The sequence below is a fragment of the Struthio camelus genome, chromosome 3, assembly GCF_040807025.1.
Source record: "Struthio camelus isolate bStrCam1 chromosome 3, bStrCam1.hap1, whole genome shotgun sequence".
NCBI classification, from domain to species: Eukaryota; Metazoa; Chordata; class Aves; order Struthioniformes; family Struthionidae; genus Struthio; species Struthio camelus.
In genome coordinates this window covers 146520076-146534427 of record NC_090944.1, presented here as the reverse complement: position 1 = coordinate 146534427, position 14352 = coordinate 146520076, and positions in this window count along the sequence as shown.

Here is a 14352-nt window from a genome sequence, read left to right as displayed (position 1 = left end):
TTAGGCACTGAAATCTCCTCGAAGGTAGGCTTAAGTGGAAGTTTAGACTGAATTTCAGGGTTGCCTTGCGCAAGGAGTGAAGAAGGTCAGCGGTGCAGGGACAGCGGCAGCGTTAGGCGGTTACGTCTGACGAAGGCAAAACCAGCCTCCGGCCCCGGCCGGCCTGCACGCCCGCCTGCTGCACGTAAGGCCGAGACTGAGTACGACCTGCAAGGCTCTTCCTTTGCGGCTTGCCAGCCCGAAGGGCAATGAAGCAGCTGACATCAGCGGTGCACAGATGGCATCGCTGTTTCCAGTGGCGCTTCTCTTGCAGGAAGTGATTTCACTGCCATCCCTCTGCCTGTTCTTCTCTGTTATTGTTACGTTCGTCTCGGAGGTATTTCTCCGGTATCTCATCTGTTGGGTGCTACGAGTAAAGATCATCCTCACCTCTGGAAAGGATGTGATTCAACACTTCTAAGAGAAGTTTTCCCATCGGGACCTGGCAATAAATCAATACTGTTTGAGGAAAGGGATTGGTTTCTGCTGCTATTACCAAAAAGGATTATACAGCCAGGATGGGGGTCAATTACAGATTAGAGAAAGAGACAGCTGCCGACACCAGCGCTGAGCCCGTTGGCACATGTTCAAGGTCTTGTAGTGCCTGTCTCAAGGCAGAGGTCATCCTGCCTGTCCTGCAAAATAGGAGCTCCTGTTCCAGAGTATTTGTCACACCAATGGTTTCCCCCAGATTGGACTTTGAACTCAAGTCTCCCAAGTTTCAAGGGAAATGGAAAGACTGCTTATTTTGGACTGGAAGCTCTGCTTCTTTTGAAACAAGTGTTTTTTTGCAAGTGATTGATGACATCTTTGTGCAGAACAACAACAGCAGCCACGCCTCAGTTTGGTGACAACCCAAATTTTGGGGCAGGGAGTAGCTCACATGATTTTCTGTGGGCACTATTACCCGATAGCACTATTTTCAGCACCTGGTCTTGTTTGATGACCACTTTTTGATTCGTCTTAACAAACTGCAGTCCTAGTCCTACACCTGATCACTCCTTTCTGGTCTGGGCTATCGAATTATGGAGCAAAGGATGTTTGCTCTGTTGTCATTGTCTTACATTCATGGGTTACCACATTCGGCAACCACTTCCAGTCTCTTCCAGGAGACCTGGCTCTCCGCAAATGGTAGCCGTTCCCCAGACCTAAGAGATCTTAGCATCACCTTGCTCGCTTCTGTTGGCTTTGATGGTTCTCCTTTGTGGTTGCTCCTTCGAAAAACTTGTCAATCTTCTCATTAAGACTTTCCCAAAGCAGCCTGCCTTCCTGCTTCTGGGAATGTGTCATTCTCTCAGACAGCAGAAATGGCACAAACTGGCTAAACCAAGGGATCACGTGGAGCAGGGTGCAACTGAAACTAATAGTTTATGAACAGCTTTTGAGCTGACATTGGCTTATGTGAGTTTGTGGACAACTGCCTGGGAGTCGTGAAGATTTTGAGAAGTCAGGATGGATCTAAACGCTGTCCATAAGCTGAAAATGAGCTGACTGAATGAGCTCATTTGTGCACAGAAGGATTCTGATTACAGAGATAGAAATATAGGTAAATGTATATATTACATTACTGAGAACAAGCTCAACCAGCATGGGAAAGCAGGTGCATGGTTTTTCTTGGAGCTTAAGTATATGACCATAGTTAATTGTACAGCTGACAAAGATGGTTTGGCTAGGACCTCACGGCTTAAATATCGTGAACATGGAAAAGCACAGAAACTACTCGTCTCGACTGCTTCCCGCCGGCCTCACTTCACCACCGCTGGGCTGGGTTACAGGAGCTGAGGGAAGCCGGACGCCGAGAGCGGGGCACGCAGCGTCTCCGCACAGGGGCCCTCCAGTACGCGGCGTATTTTAATGCGGGGAAAATGACGCTTCAGTCTACTCCGATGACACAAAAGTTCCGAAAATGAGCTGGCGCCAAGTTAAGCGTGGAGGCTGAAGGAGGGGCGGAGGGCGGGGGCACAGTGTTCGCAAAGGTTCCTGTTGCAGCCAGAGACCGGAAAGTGTGTAATAAAACAATGTTAACAGCCTGCAGATTACATTGAACTGCTCCACCTCCCAGGAGCTAACAGGAAACTTTTAAATACTCTTTACTGTATGGGAGGAAACTCCTGAGCAGTTACCATGATTTTTGTCCATATTGTATCGCTGGTGCTAGTCCTTATGTGGAAAAGATTGGGGTGGGAGGGGATGAATAGGAACTGCTCTTGCTGCAGAGGAACATTTTGTTGTGGCTATTGTGATATGAGCCATTAGGAGCGCAGGCAGCTTGCAGAAGGCTGAAAAGTTCCAGGTACTGTTCCTTTTCCAGATACAGAGGTGGGCAAGCGTCCCCAAAATCTTGTCCATATCTTCCAGGTTGAGGAACTGACCTAGTAAAAGAGAGAAGCTCTCCCTGTAAAGCTTCCTATAAACAGTAACAGGCTATTAAAGGCTTTCCTCTATGTCTGGAGGTATGCTGTGATAACTCTGTGCCGTGCTGGACACACAGAGTTCAGGAGAGGCAGAGCTGGAACTGACCTGAAACCCAAGTTCTCTGGCTCCTCTACAGTCCCCTAGCTGCTCTTGGGGCAAAAACGTGGAGAATGCAAATGCTTTCCCTGAGCAACTAGCTGGGGCAATTCCAGGTGTGTCCTCAACACAGAGCTGTTGATTATCACCCTTTATTATCCTCAAAGGATACTGGATACATCAATGCAGTATACACAGTTTATTCTAAACTTGCCGGCGGAATGATCTCATGTTTCATCTGTGTTAAGCTCTCCAGGAGGTATTGTTTGATACCCTTCCCCTCAAAAAGCAGTTTTTTACAGTATAATTAGCCTTGGTACAAGGGCCATGGGAATCAGGGAATGAGTGGGAATGCATAATTAACTAAGAAGGCCACCTCATCATCAGTGAGGTTGCGTGGGCCCTTAACTGGTGCCGTTTGCCTACAAAAGTGCTGATGGCTGCCAAAGCCTGCGCAGTGCTAGACGTTGGAGAAGCAGAGCCATATGCCCTAAAAACAGATTTCATAGGATTATGTCTCCTGCTTTCTTTCCCTGAGGAGTAAATCCATCTCGTAGCAACCAGGGGATCGCAGAGAAGTCCCACAAGGGGAAGGGAGAGGGAGAAATCCTCCTTCAAGGCCGTGAAGAACAAGGTGTCCCGGGCAACTAAAAGATTGGGATTTTGGAGCTGTCTGCCCTGTTTCTTCCCTAAAGCTTGCTAGGAGAGGTCACCAAGAATGGGACCTTATGGGCCACACTCTGAGATGTGGGTTCAGACTGCTCACAGAGTGGGCTTTGTGCTATTGCAAACTGTCAGCTCAGAGATGGGTGCACAGGGTGCTTTCAGAGCCAGCTGTCTGGCATCGTCCCCTTCTCCTCCTAAATCCTGCCAATGTGAGACCTGGCTTCCTTAGTGGCCCGCAGAGGTGGAGACCGGGGTCTTTCCCTTACACAGTGAAGAAAGCATGCTTGTCTTTGGCTGCCTCCCTCTCAGCACGTGTCCTAATCTCTGCATAAAAGGTTGTGTTTGCTCAGTTGAGATTTAGGGAGGCCGTTCGCTGCACAGTATTTGTTTATCCGCCAAGAAATCAACGGCTGACACTTTGCATATTTTGACTATTTTGACAGCTGGCTAAGAAAAATATGGCTTCATCCCCAGCCTCACCTCACACAATCGCACTGGCATTTTATCGTCAAACACAAAGTTTTTTTGTTTCATGAATCTTGCATTTTGAATTCAGTGACTGCCTAGTTCCTAACTCAGCTATTCTCTTCATGAACCCATTAGCATAACTTCAGACTAGGTAAAATATTCGAGCTGGAGACTACCTGCTTTGGTTTCCTTAAACCTTCGGCAAGGTACACAGGTAACACCACACAGAGCACAGGTAAACTAATCTAGATGGGTGGAAATCCTGGTCTCCATGGAGTAAACCTCACCAGATGCGTCTAGATCGTTGGTGTTGATAGCACATTGGTAAAAATCAAGCTCAAATACAATTTAGCTGTCTTTATCATTCACTCTTTTCTTTTATTATCAGGTTGGCATCATGGAAGGAGAAAGTCTGCCTTGCAAAGAGCTTACAGCCTCAACAGACGGGACAAAAAAGAATGACCAAAAAAAAAATCACTCTTTTTTTTTTTTTCTGCAGGCAGGGATCTATGGAAAAGGATGTAGGATAAGTGATGGTGTTGCTTGCTCCAGGTCATGGAGGAAGTCTGCGGCAGAACCACAAACTGAACTCCATCTTCTCAAGTCCTGGAGATTGGTCTTACTAAGCCAAAGCGCTCATACTGACTTGAAATAGCCAAGCTATAATGGCCTTAAATGCTATATTCGTGTTAACTGGCCTCAGTGGAAGCAGAGTTAGACCAACATTCAGCCTCCCTCCTTTCTTCCAAAACTCATAGATCTGAGAGATTTGAGATGAGAGACTCTTCACTGTGTTGTTTTAACTGGATCTCCTAACAAGAAAAATCAAACCTTGTTCCCTCAAGTAAAGCTCTCCAGATGGTTAATTTTAAAATAAAATGCAGGCCATTTCCCCAGAGATAGGATCAAGTGGTATTTAATAGGTTAAAAAAAAAAAAAAACCAAACCTCAAAACCCATAGCCTGCAATAATAAAAATTGACTTTGCCAGGTGAAATCTGAATCCTTCCGTTATCGGTTTATTTGAAGCATATGACAATGGAAAGGTAATTTGAACAGCCGCAGTTCTTCAGCTTATAAAAGAAACTTTTGACCTGTCTTGCCTGAGATGAAGAAAATCAAGAGTGATATTTTAAAATACTCCTCTCTGAAGTAGCGTTTATTTTGAACAAATCCACCCACCCCCCCAAAGAGGGAAGAGAGAGGGGGAAGTAGAGTGAGAAGCTTGATTCAACACCAACATTTAAAAATATATATCTGTAATTTCACTATAAAACATAAACAAAAAAATCTTCTTCCACTAGCATCCTTACATGACATTGGATATAGATATAAATAGATAATAGACATAGCAATTTGACAAAAATTTATAAAAACACTGAGTGTTATTTTTTATGAAATATCTGTTGAAAATTCAGATGTCTTGACAGTTTTGTAGTGACTCGTGAGAAGGTTTTGATCAGTTTTCTTGTTTTCCTAGATGGTGCAATGGATAGTCAGCAAGAGGACAAGTAAAGAAGATGACTTGGATGTGTTCTGCAGAAGGGCAAGAGCTTACTTCTTGCTTTTACTGAGGTAGCTGCGTTTGTTTGTGTGAGTTTTCATGGTGCTCCAGAGTAGGTTGGTATCATGTCATTCAAGCAAGTGTGTTGCAAGACAGCCTCTGTTGGCTCAGCTCCATGTAAAAACATGTTGTAAGCAGTTCCAATCGCTTCAGCGGGGCATGTGAACCAGCTGGGAACATTTTGAAAGTTCATTGTAAGGAAAAACATCACAATTCCTAGCTCCTCTGAAACCTTTTCAGGGTGGTGGTCTTCCATTGCTGCTATTGTGGTAGCAGGTATAGGACAAGGTAGGGTGAAAACACAAAATAAGGAACAATCCCATCAGGCTTTCTCTCCGAAGGACAGTCAGGTGCTGGATGCAGAGATGAAGGGATTTGCCTGAAGTCACCGAGTCCCAAGCTGGGAGTATAAATCAGATTTATGGATCCTCAGGTCTAATATACCAGATGATGCTTTTTCTCTCTGCAGCCCGGAGGCACAACTGCATCACTTTGGTTCTTCATGACTGTAAGCTAATAATAAACTGGAACTTACACACAGAAAATCCCTATTACCAAACACAGTTGGCAGAAAAGTTGGTTTAGTCCCTTTTTTATATAATCCCTCTCCCTACAGGTTCTATATGTCTTCTCACTTGCTGAAGATATCATCCTGGCTTACAGCAGCACTGTCCCCCCTTTTCCAGTTTGTGTACAGATACATTTTACCCATTGGAAATGTGGAATGTTTTAGAAATGCCACCTATGTAGTTGCTGTATGACACACGACCTTGCTTTTTCTCAGCTGCATTTTGACAGGGAGTGGGGTGCACACTCACACTGTGCTCTGGTCCCCTGGTTGTCCACAGTGGGGATCTACTGGTGCACAGTGCACCTTGCTGGCCACCACACTCATCCCCCTGCCTTCAGAAACAAGACTACTTGGCTAGCAGACATCTAGATCTTACTGATCTTATGGATCTGTTGATCTAGATGTCCTTGATTCTGCCCTAACAGGGAATCAGGGCTTGGCTGGGGCAGATTACCAGACATGGGCACTCGGGATTGTGATTAAGGCTATGTTAAAATAGCTGCTGAATCCACAGGTTGGCGGCCCTCTCTGTTTTTCATGGTTTGCTCAGTAGGATTGGATACCAAGTGTCCACCCGCCAGACTTTGCAAACTATTGACTTACAGCCTTATAAACTTGGTTATCGTAACATTCAGTTCTCCAGACGTGTGACACTGATTGTGAATGTAGTGTAATAGCGTAGTCTTGACTGCATGCAAATGTGCTCCCATTGGCAGTTTTCCCTCCAGCTTCAGCTTGCAATTGCCACTAGCTAAATATTTGTAAACCCAAGCTTCCACCCTGCCCTGCCAGAACTTTTGACAAAAGACGCTCAATTGCTCTTTTTTTTTTCTGGCTGCAACAAAAATCCACCTTGAAATACAGCCAAGAGTTAAAAACGATCAACACCGGTCTAAATGCCTGACTTTATGGCACACAGGTATGGAGTGAAAGAGATGTCGTCCCCATTGCAGCTAATGGAGAATCACTGTGAGTATTTGAGTGGGGCTGTGTTTTTACCATCTGCTGTGTGCAGAAGAGCTATTAATTAATCCGTAACTTTCTACAAGTAAAAAAGTAAAAAAAAAAGATCATTTGTCTTCTTCCTCTGCATGCCCTTTGTATCATGTAAAATGTGTGCCTCCAAAGGCCCTCTTTTTTCGGAATAAGCTAGAAGTGTGCTGAATTTTCATTGTCTTTGGGCCACCCATCCTGTCTCCACAACGGATGTCACCTCTTTTCCTCTTTGCTGGAAGACCTACGCCGATACACCATTTTTAACATGCAGTCCTGGAAGAGGGTGTGCGTTCAGCGCTGCACAGAAACCCATGTACGTGTTCCTCAAAATGTTTGTAGCTGGTGGCCAAAAAAGGTGGTGGGAATCCAGTTAACTACACAGTGGCAGCCTTCCCAACCCCCATGGTGGTTTGCTGAGCCAACCGTGCAAAGAAAAGCTGAGAGCTGGAGAAGGCGCTGATCATCCCCATGTTTTTAATTCTGTAGGACTGGCTTGGAAATGGTGTCTGGCTTTGACTGCCACAAGGGTTTGGCAGTGTTATGCTGAAGTGACAAGATGTGCTTTAAATCTGAGAGCAAAATTCACAGGCAGAGCAAATCGGCAGCACACGAGGGAGCGCGGGAAAGTCAGGCCAGACACTGAAAAACTAACCCTCACGTTTGTGTACTGAGGGCTGGGTAAAGAAGTACACAGCACTTATCTCAGATAAATTATAAACCAGGTGGTAAAGGTTTTATTTCTCCTGAGGCAGTTGATATGAGTTTGGTAGATGAATAAAATCTCTTGTTTTAATTAGGGATGGGACTGAGCTCCCAAGCTCGGGCCTGGATCTCAGCTTCCCTTCTGTCTGACCTAGTTGAGAAGTGTGATTTTACTCTGTGTTTACTTTTACTATTACTAACGCCAATAGTATGAATAAGCAGCTGGTGCTTTTTCTTCATTGCACTCTACATCGGTTGAAAGCATGGGTAGTCTCCTGTTTGTTTTTAAATCTCTTCTCTGTGTATTAAATGAGCGTGGGCTTAAGTCTTTGGTAATATTCACAGGAAGCCATTCTATAATTCAGGCATATTTCTGTTCTCCAAAGTCACCACAAAAATGGCAACTAATAATTCAAATTACTGGCTGCCTCTATGAGTTCAGGGCACACTAATCTGTCGGATGAGTAGCCAAGCCAAACAAATAAAACAAAATAAAATAATCCTTCTGGGCTGACCCAAAAAGAAAATGTCTTGTTCTTCTCTGATCAAAATGAAAATCCAATGAAATACAATTTTAGGTAAAACAGATCGTGTTGTTTCCTTTTGGGTTGGGTTTTTAAACTTTTTCCTAAATACAGGAAATGTAGTTCCAAAGTGGACCACGTGATCCATTTCAATGCAAAAACGTCTGAACAATATATTTTAAAATGTTTTGCAGCACACATACAGAAAAATCCTACTTGTTTGTTTTCCATTCAAATTTGTGAGTAAATAGTTATGTGTGAAAAACTGTGCTGATCTCAAATTCAGGGCTGGCATTGTTGATTTGCTGTAAAGAACAAGTTTGCAACTCTTTTATTTCTTATAGCTTTGTGGAGGAATAGTGTGCATTTACACATTGCAATGCTTGATCTTTATCTCGTGACACTGAAAGGCAAAGACAAGGAGTTTGCCATCTGTGATTTGTGAAGGGTTCATTTAGTCATTTCAAAGGGTGACAGGTAAAAAAACTCCACGCTATCAACACATAGGGCTTGTAGGCATGAGGGTATTTGAAATGGTGAATCTCCAAGATGTTTTCTCAGAGGCTTTGGTTTGCTAGAGGAGAATCACATCTGAGTCCCTGACTCCAGTGTGGTGCCGGGAGACTGGCTTTTCAGCTGGAATAGAAATGCTTAACGCTACTGACCTCAAGATGGTGATATCCGTTCCTCACATCCCAAGAGCAAGGCTTTCTGATTTTTTCGGAGACCAGAACATGCCAGTTCCTGGAAAGGTGGGAAGGAGGAGAAGATATTTTGATTCTCTTTGCTCCAGTCATCACTGATGTTTATATAAATATCTCAGAAATATCTTTGAGTGTCTCCTTATGTTGGATATCAGTGCACTTTTTTGAATGGAAACTTTCTCTAACATGATGTTCCTTGTTTAAGTCTAATCCCGAGACCTTACTGTGTACAAACCTTCATCTGAGGGACTTGTAAGACAAGCTTAGACAATAGATGCTGAGATAGTGTAAGGGGTTGTCAACAGCCACTGTCTGCTCTGATCTTCTCTCCTCACTACCACGTCAGCAGAAATGACCACTTGTCTGCACCTGTGCTGCTGCCATTCACAGCTTGATACCAGCCTGTTCAAAAATGAGGGCTGGTTACCTGTGAAGCGCTGTAGCTGAGAACTGACACTTGCAACTGCTGAGCCAGTGACAGGAGAGAGCGCCAGCATTAGTCAGGCAGAATGGATGAGAGTTGTGAGCTCTCAAATTGCCACTGTGCTGCTCTTCAGAGGTTGCCCATCAATACCCCAGCTGCTCATTGCTTTCAGAGAGGTGTCCTCTTGCTTCCTGCACCCCATGGGCCCCCGGGTGCCACCTACTGATGCCTAAGGGGCAGCGTGACCTCCTTTCAAGCCCTTTCCTGAGCAAGTGCTGGAGAGCTGGAGCAGCCGCTTGCACAGATTAGCCACCCAGCTATTACCCAGCCTCATGAAGGAGGTTTTTCAGCCCATGTCAAGCTCCATGACATGGCTGGTAGTGCTGCGCTGGGAAGGTTAGTCTGGAGGAGGTGCCTCACAGCAGTGACTGCGGTACAGACTTACACAGAATGAACACAGGCATGGGCAATAACATGTGATTGTAGCTGAATTAGCCCAATTTTCATACCTCAGGGTTGATGTAAATACTCCTCATGATGAGGAATGTATCATTTCCTTTAATAAACTGTTTCCATGGTTGATTACCTCATTATTAATATGTTGCATCTGCTTTCTAATCTGATTTTTTTTCCAGCTTCATTTCCAGCCACTGGGTAATGTTATGTCTTAGTCTGAAGACCTAAAGATACCTCTAGAAGCAGACATCCTTTTTTGCGTGTAGATATTTATGCACTACATTCATGGTCCCGCTCCTCTTTGCTACCAGCCTCCTTATGTCTCTTTTTCTAAGGCCAATTTTCCAGTTGAGATGTTTGAACAGAAACAAGAAACTATTAGTAATTAATAGTAGGATCCAATTTCCAATGTAAAATATAGTACTGCAAGCATTCCAGACATGCACTGCTTCTTGAGGGAATGTATAACTTCAGCACAGATTAAAAACAAAATTTCCCCCTCTTCTAATGTACCATGGATAAAAAATTGGCTAGTTGAGCAAGCAGAGCCTTTTCCTTCCACGGAAGCAAAGACATCCAGACAGCATTTATGTAGTCTGGCAGACTAAAAGAGACATGGAGCTCCTGGAGCGAGTCCAGCGAAAGGCAACTAAAATGATTAAGGGACTAGAGCATCTCTCCTATGAGGAAAGGCTGAGGGAGCTGGGCCCGCTCAGGCAGGAGAAGAGAAGGCTCAGGGGAGATCTGATCAATGTGTAGAAGTATCTGAAGGGAGGGTGTCAAGAGGCTGGCTCTTGTCAGTGGTGCCCAGCGATAGGACGAGAGGCAACGGGCACAAACTGAAACCCAGGAAGTCCCATCTGAACGTGAGGAAAAACCTATTTCGTGTGAAGGTGACAGAGCACTGGCACAGGTTGCCCAGAGAGGTAGTGGAGTCTCCTTCCCTGGAGATCTTCAAAAGCCATCTGGACACAGTCCTGGGCAGTGTGTTCTAGGTGACTTTGCTTGAGCAGGGGAGTTGGATTAGATGATCTCCAGAGGTCCCTTCCAACCTCAGCCGTTCTGTGATTCTGTGACTCTGTGACCTGGATTTAACCAGTTGATTCATTTAGTTTTCATTTTATTCCAATCTCCTTAATTTATTTGCTAGATCACTTTCCTGTTCTGTTATGAAGACTATGCTGAGGCTCAGTCTGTTGGGAGCCCTGCTTGTTAACCTTTTTGCAGGCTGGCACTTTGCCTGTCGCTCATGTTTTCCTCCGGTACCCTGCTCGGCTTTGAACGGGGCTCTGATCTTTAAAATGCAATTGCCATTGTTTTATGTTTTTAGTGGAAAGCACCACAGAAAGTGAATGATTTGCAGCCGTCTCCATTGTTCATGTGAATTCTCTGCTCCCTGTTTTTGGGAGGCTAAAGGGGAGAAGGTGGCGTGGAAAAGTTTGCTGGCCATTTGAACTATTTGATGGGAGCCTAGCTTTTGCTTTTCTTCTTCTGCCCCTGCTAGCATGTTGCAGCTGCTCTAGATGGTGACGGTTAAGTAAAGAGCAAGCATGTTCTCAGCATCGTAACCCTGCCTTGGGGAGGTCCATGGACCCTTTAAGCCAATAGAGGCTGTTGCTGCTACTGAAAACCACAGCCTCGGAGTCCTGCTGCCAGGTGCCCCTCTCATGTCTGGCCTGCCCCCACCCCTTTTTGATAAAAGAAATACAAGTCACAAGCGCTTGTGACTGCGGGGTGCAATGGGTTAACCTAGGTGGATTACAACCAGTTTCTTCCTTCAGGTAGATTTAACCCCAAGCTCTTCACTTGCTCAGTTCACTGCCTGGCCCTGGAAGGATGCTGTAGGGATGCTGCAGGGACAGGGATGAACAGCTGCAGGTACGATGAGGAAGAGCTCCTTTGGTGACAACCTTACACTGGTTTCTCAAATGTGTAGGAATACAGTGTGAGAGACATAATTTACCTGTCCAGGCAGTTGCAGTGTAGTTAAGTATAAATATTGCTGTGTATGTTGATGTAGCTGTAATCAAAATAATGCACTGCTGAAGTCAATGGGAGTTTTGCCACCAGTTTCCAATTTGTGCCATTTATTTCCCAAATGCAAGAAGAAAATTCAATTTGTTCAGTCACATACACCATAGTCCCATCCAGCTTTTACAACCAGGTGAAGGAGACTAAAGAATGAGGATGTCTGCTAGCGCTTTGTAGGCAGACATGACCATGACCTGTCATATTTGTGAATATTTGTGTGTGTTTGTAGTGAGTGGTCTCTCCCTGGAGCTGGCTTGCTGTGATTGAAGACATTGTAGCACCATCCTGCAAATGCTTTGGCGTAGTATGAAATTCTTTAGGATCATGTTGCTTTGAAAGCTTCTGTTCTTTTCTACTAAATGCTAAAACCTCTGGGCTGCTGTCGCTTAAGGAATCCACGTTTAAGATCTCTGGTGATATTCTGCTATTACGAAATACGATCACTTTGTCAGCCGCTACTTTTTTTGCCAGTAGCTACTTTCTTAGCTAAAAATAGGATAATCCCTGAAATAAGATCTGAATTAATACAAAAATAAGACTGCCAAATGCATATTTTCTCGATTCTTAGCCTTTCAAGCTTGAATAAAACATCTGAACTTCTTTGCTTTGCAGCCTTTAAATACATTCCCCTCTGGTTTTAGCTATGCAGAAGCCAAAAAATTTTTGCATACCAAAACCTCCGCCGGAATATTGTGCAGCTCTGATCTTACACAGTCAAGGAAGATGAATTCCGGTTGGAACAGGTGGAGGAAAGGGCTGCAGGGACGTGGCGGGGCTGATCTTTCAGAGACAAAAGAACTGGCTTACCCTAACAAAACAAAGGCTAACGGTTGCTCGCCATTAATTGGGGGAAAACTTTAGGGAGAGAAAACATATGGTCAGGCTAAAGGGGTAAATTTTGGTATGAGATGTTGTAATTGGCTCTGAATAAGGTTTAGCTGGAATTCATTTCCCCGCTAGAGCAGCCAGGTCTGGAATAGCCACGTAGTAGATGGAAGAGGGCAAAACCCTGTTTCGTAACAGAGCAGGGCTTGCTCAGTTCAGGAACGGGGTTGCATTATGTAGGGACTTAGACTCAGTGACCCACTGTGATCCTTTCCGGTCCACTGTTCGTGTTCAAATCCCCTGACACTTGGATGTGTATGATTGACTTGCCTTTTGATCTAAACTACATTTGAACTATATATGACTCTACAGGGAAGAGACTCCATTAACCCAGGCCCCCTTCAGCTGATATTGTTCTTTGCGAGGTTGTCACTGGGGCTCCTTTTCGTATAATTATTACATGTATCACTGCCTCAAAATTCAAAGACTTTTTCATCGTATCACTTTCTTATTTTCACCTTCCTCACATTTGATGACGAATGCACCCAGCTTTCTTTTTGGTTGACACAGGGATAAAAATGTCATGAAGTGTCAATCACTCTCTCCTCTTCGAGGTTGATAGGGGCGTTCCCCACTGGGGTAAATTAGTGTGTGCCTGTCAAAGTCAAGGGGATTGTGCTGTTGACCACCAGCGTAGGGCCTCCCAGGTCTCATCACCTTTATGAAGTGAAAAATGTGGGCAGGAATTGCTTTCGCAGAAATAAGGGGGCAGGTCTCAAGTGCTGCAAAGGAAGCTGGAGCTTGGACGAGGCATATGGCAGATCTCCAAAGTTAGGAATTTGATCTAAAATCCCCAAAAGTCAGTGATAATGCTTTCAATGGCTTTGGTGGGTTGTGGATCATGTCCTTCATTCCTAGAGCTGCCTACATAATTGGATACAGGGTGGGTAGACCGCAGTCCGAATATGTGCTTTTGGAGGGACTTTGTACTAGGGCGTATTAGCGTGAGCATAGTCCCATACTCATGTCTAAACTGTCTGGGACCATAGCGTGCCCATATTCTGTCTTTTGGGCCATGAGAAGGTCTAGCATGCCAAAAGTTGCCTGGATATTTTTAGATGTCCCCTCCATCCAAAAGAAAAAAGAAATTAGAGTCAAATCCCGGACAATTGTCTGAACCTGTTTGCCCAACTTTAATTTTAGTGTTATAAAATTAACAGCTGCATTGCTTCATTAAATAAGAGCAATCTTCTAAAATCACTGCTTAGCAGAAGGCCAAATGTCATCTTCAAGAGCAGCAATTACCTTTAAACACATGGCCATCCAAGGGCCTATTGCATTATAACAGAATAACAGCATTACATTGTAATGGAATAATTGCAAGCTGGATTTGAAATCCTGCTACTGAATCATAGGTGAGTAAGGCAGAAGAGAACTTGGACATGCAGTAGTGTGATAGAGACATTGTCAAACTTTGGTTTGTGCAGCTCTCTGATTAGAAAGAAAAATATGTCTAAAATACCACACTGTTTAAGCACATTACTTTATTAAAGAAGAGATACGCCATAGGAATAAAGGTCAGCAGGGGTAAAGGGGTAAGTCAGTTCTTGTATAGCTGTGACTGTCACACTTATTTTCTACTGTCACATGGCGTTGTGAACATTCTCATTTTTCAGGCTTACTCACTGGGTCTTTGACCAAAAGTACCTGAAGCCAATGAGTAGGCTTCCTTGATTTGTGGATCAGGCTATTACACTGCAAAACAAAACCAGAGTGTATTCCTATAGTATTATGAAGCAATCTTCCACTACAAGCTCATTGAACTTAAGCTCAACCACCTTTATTATAGTAAGAATCATATGGGTATGAGGT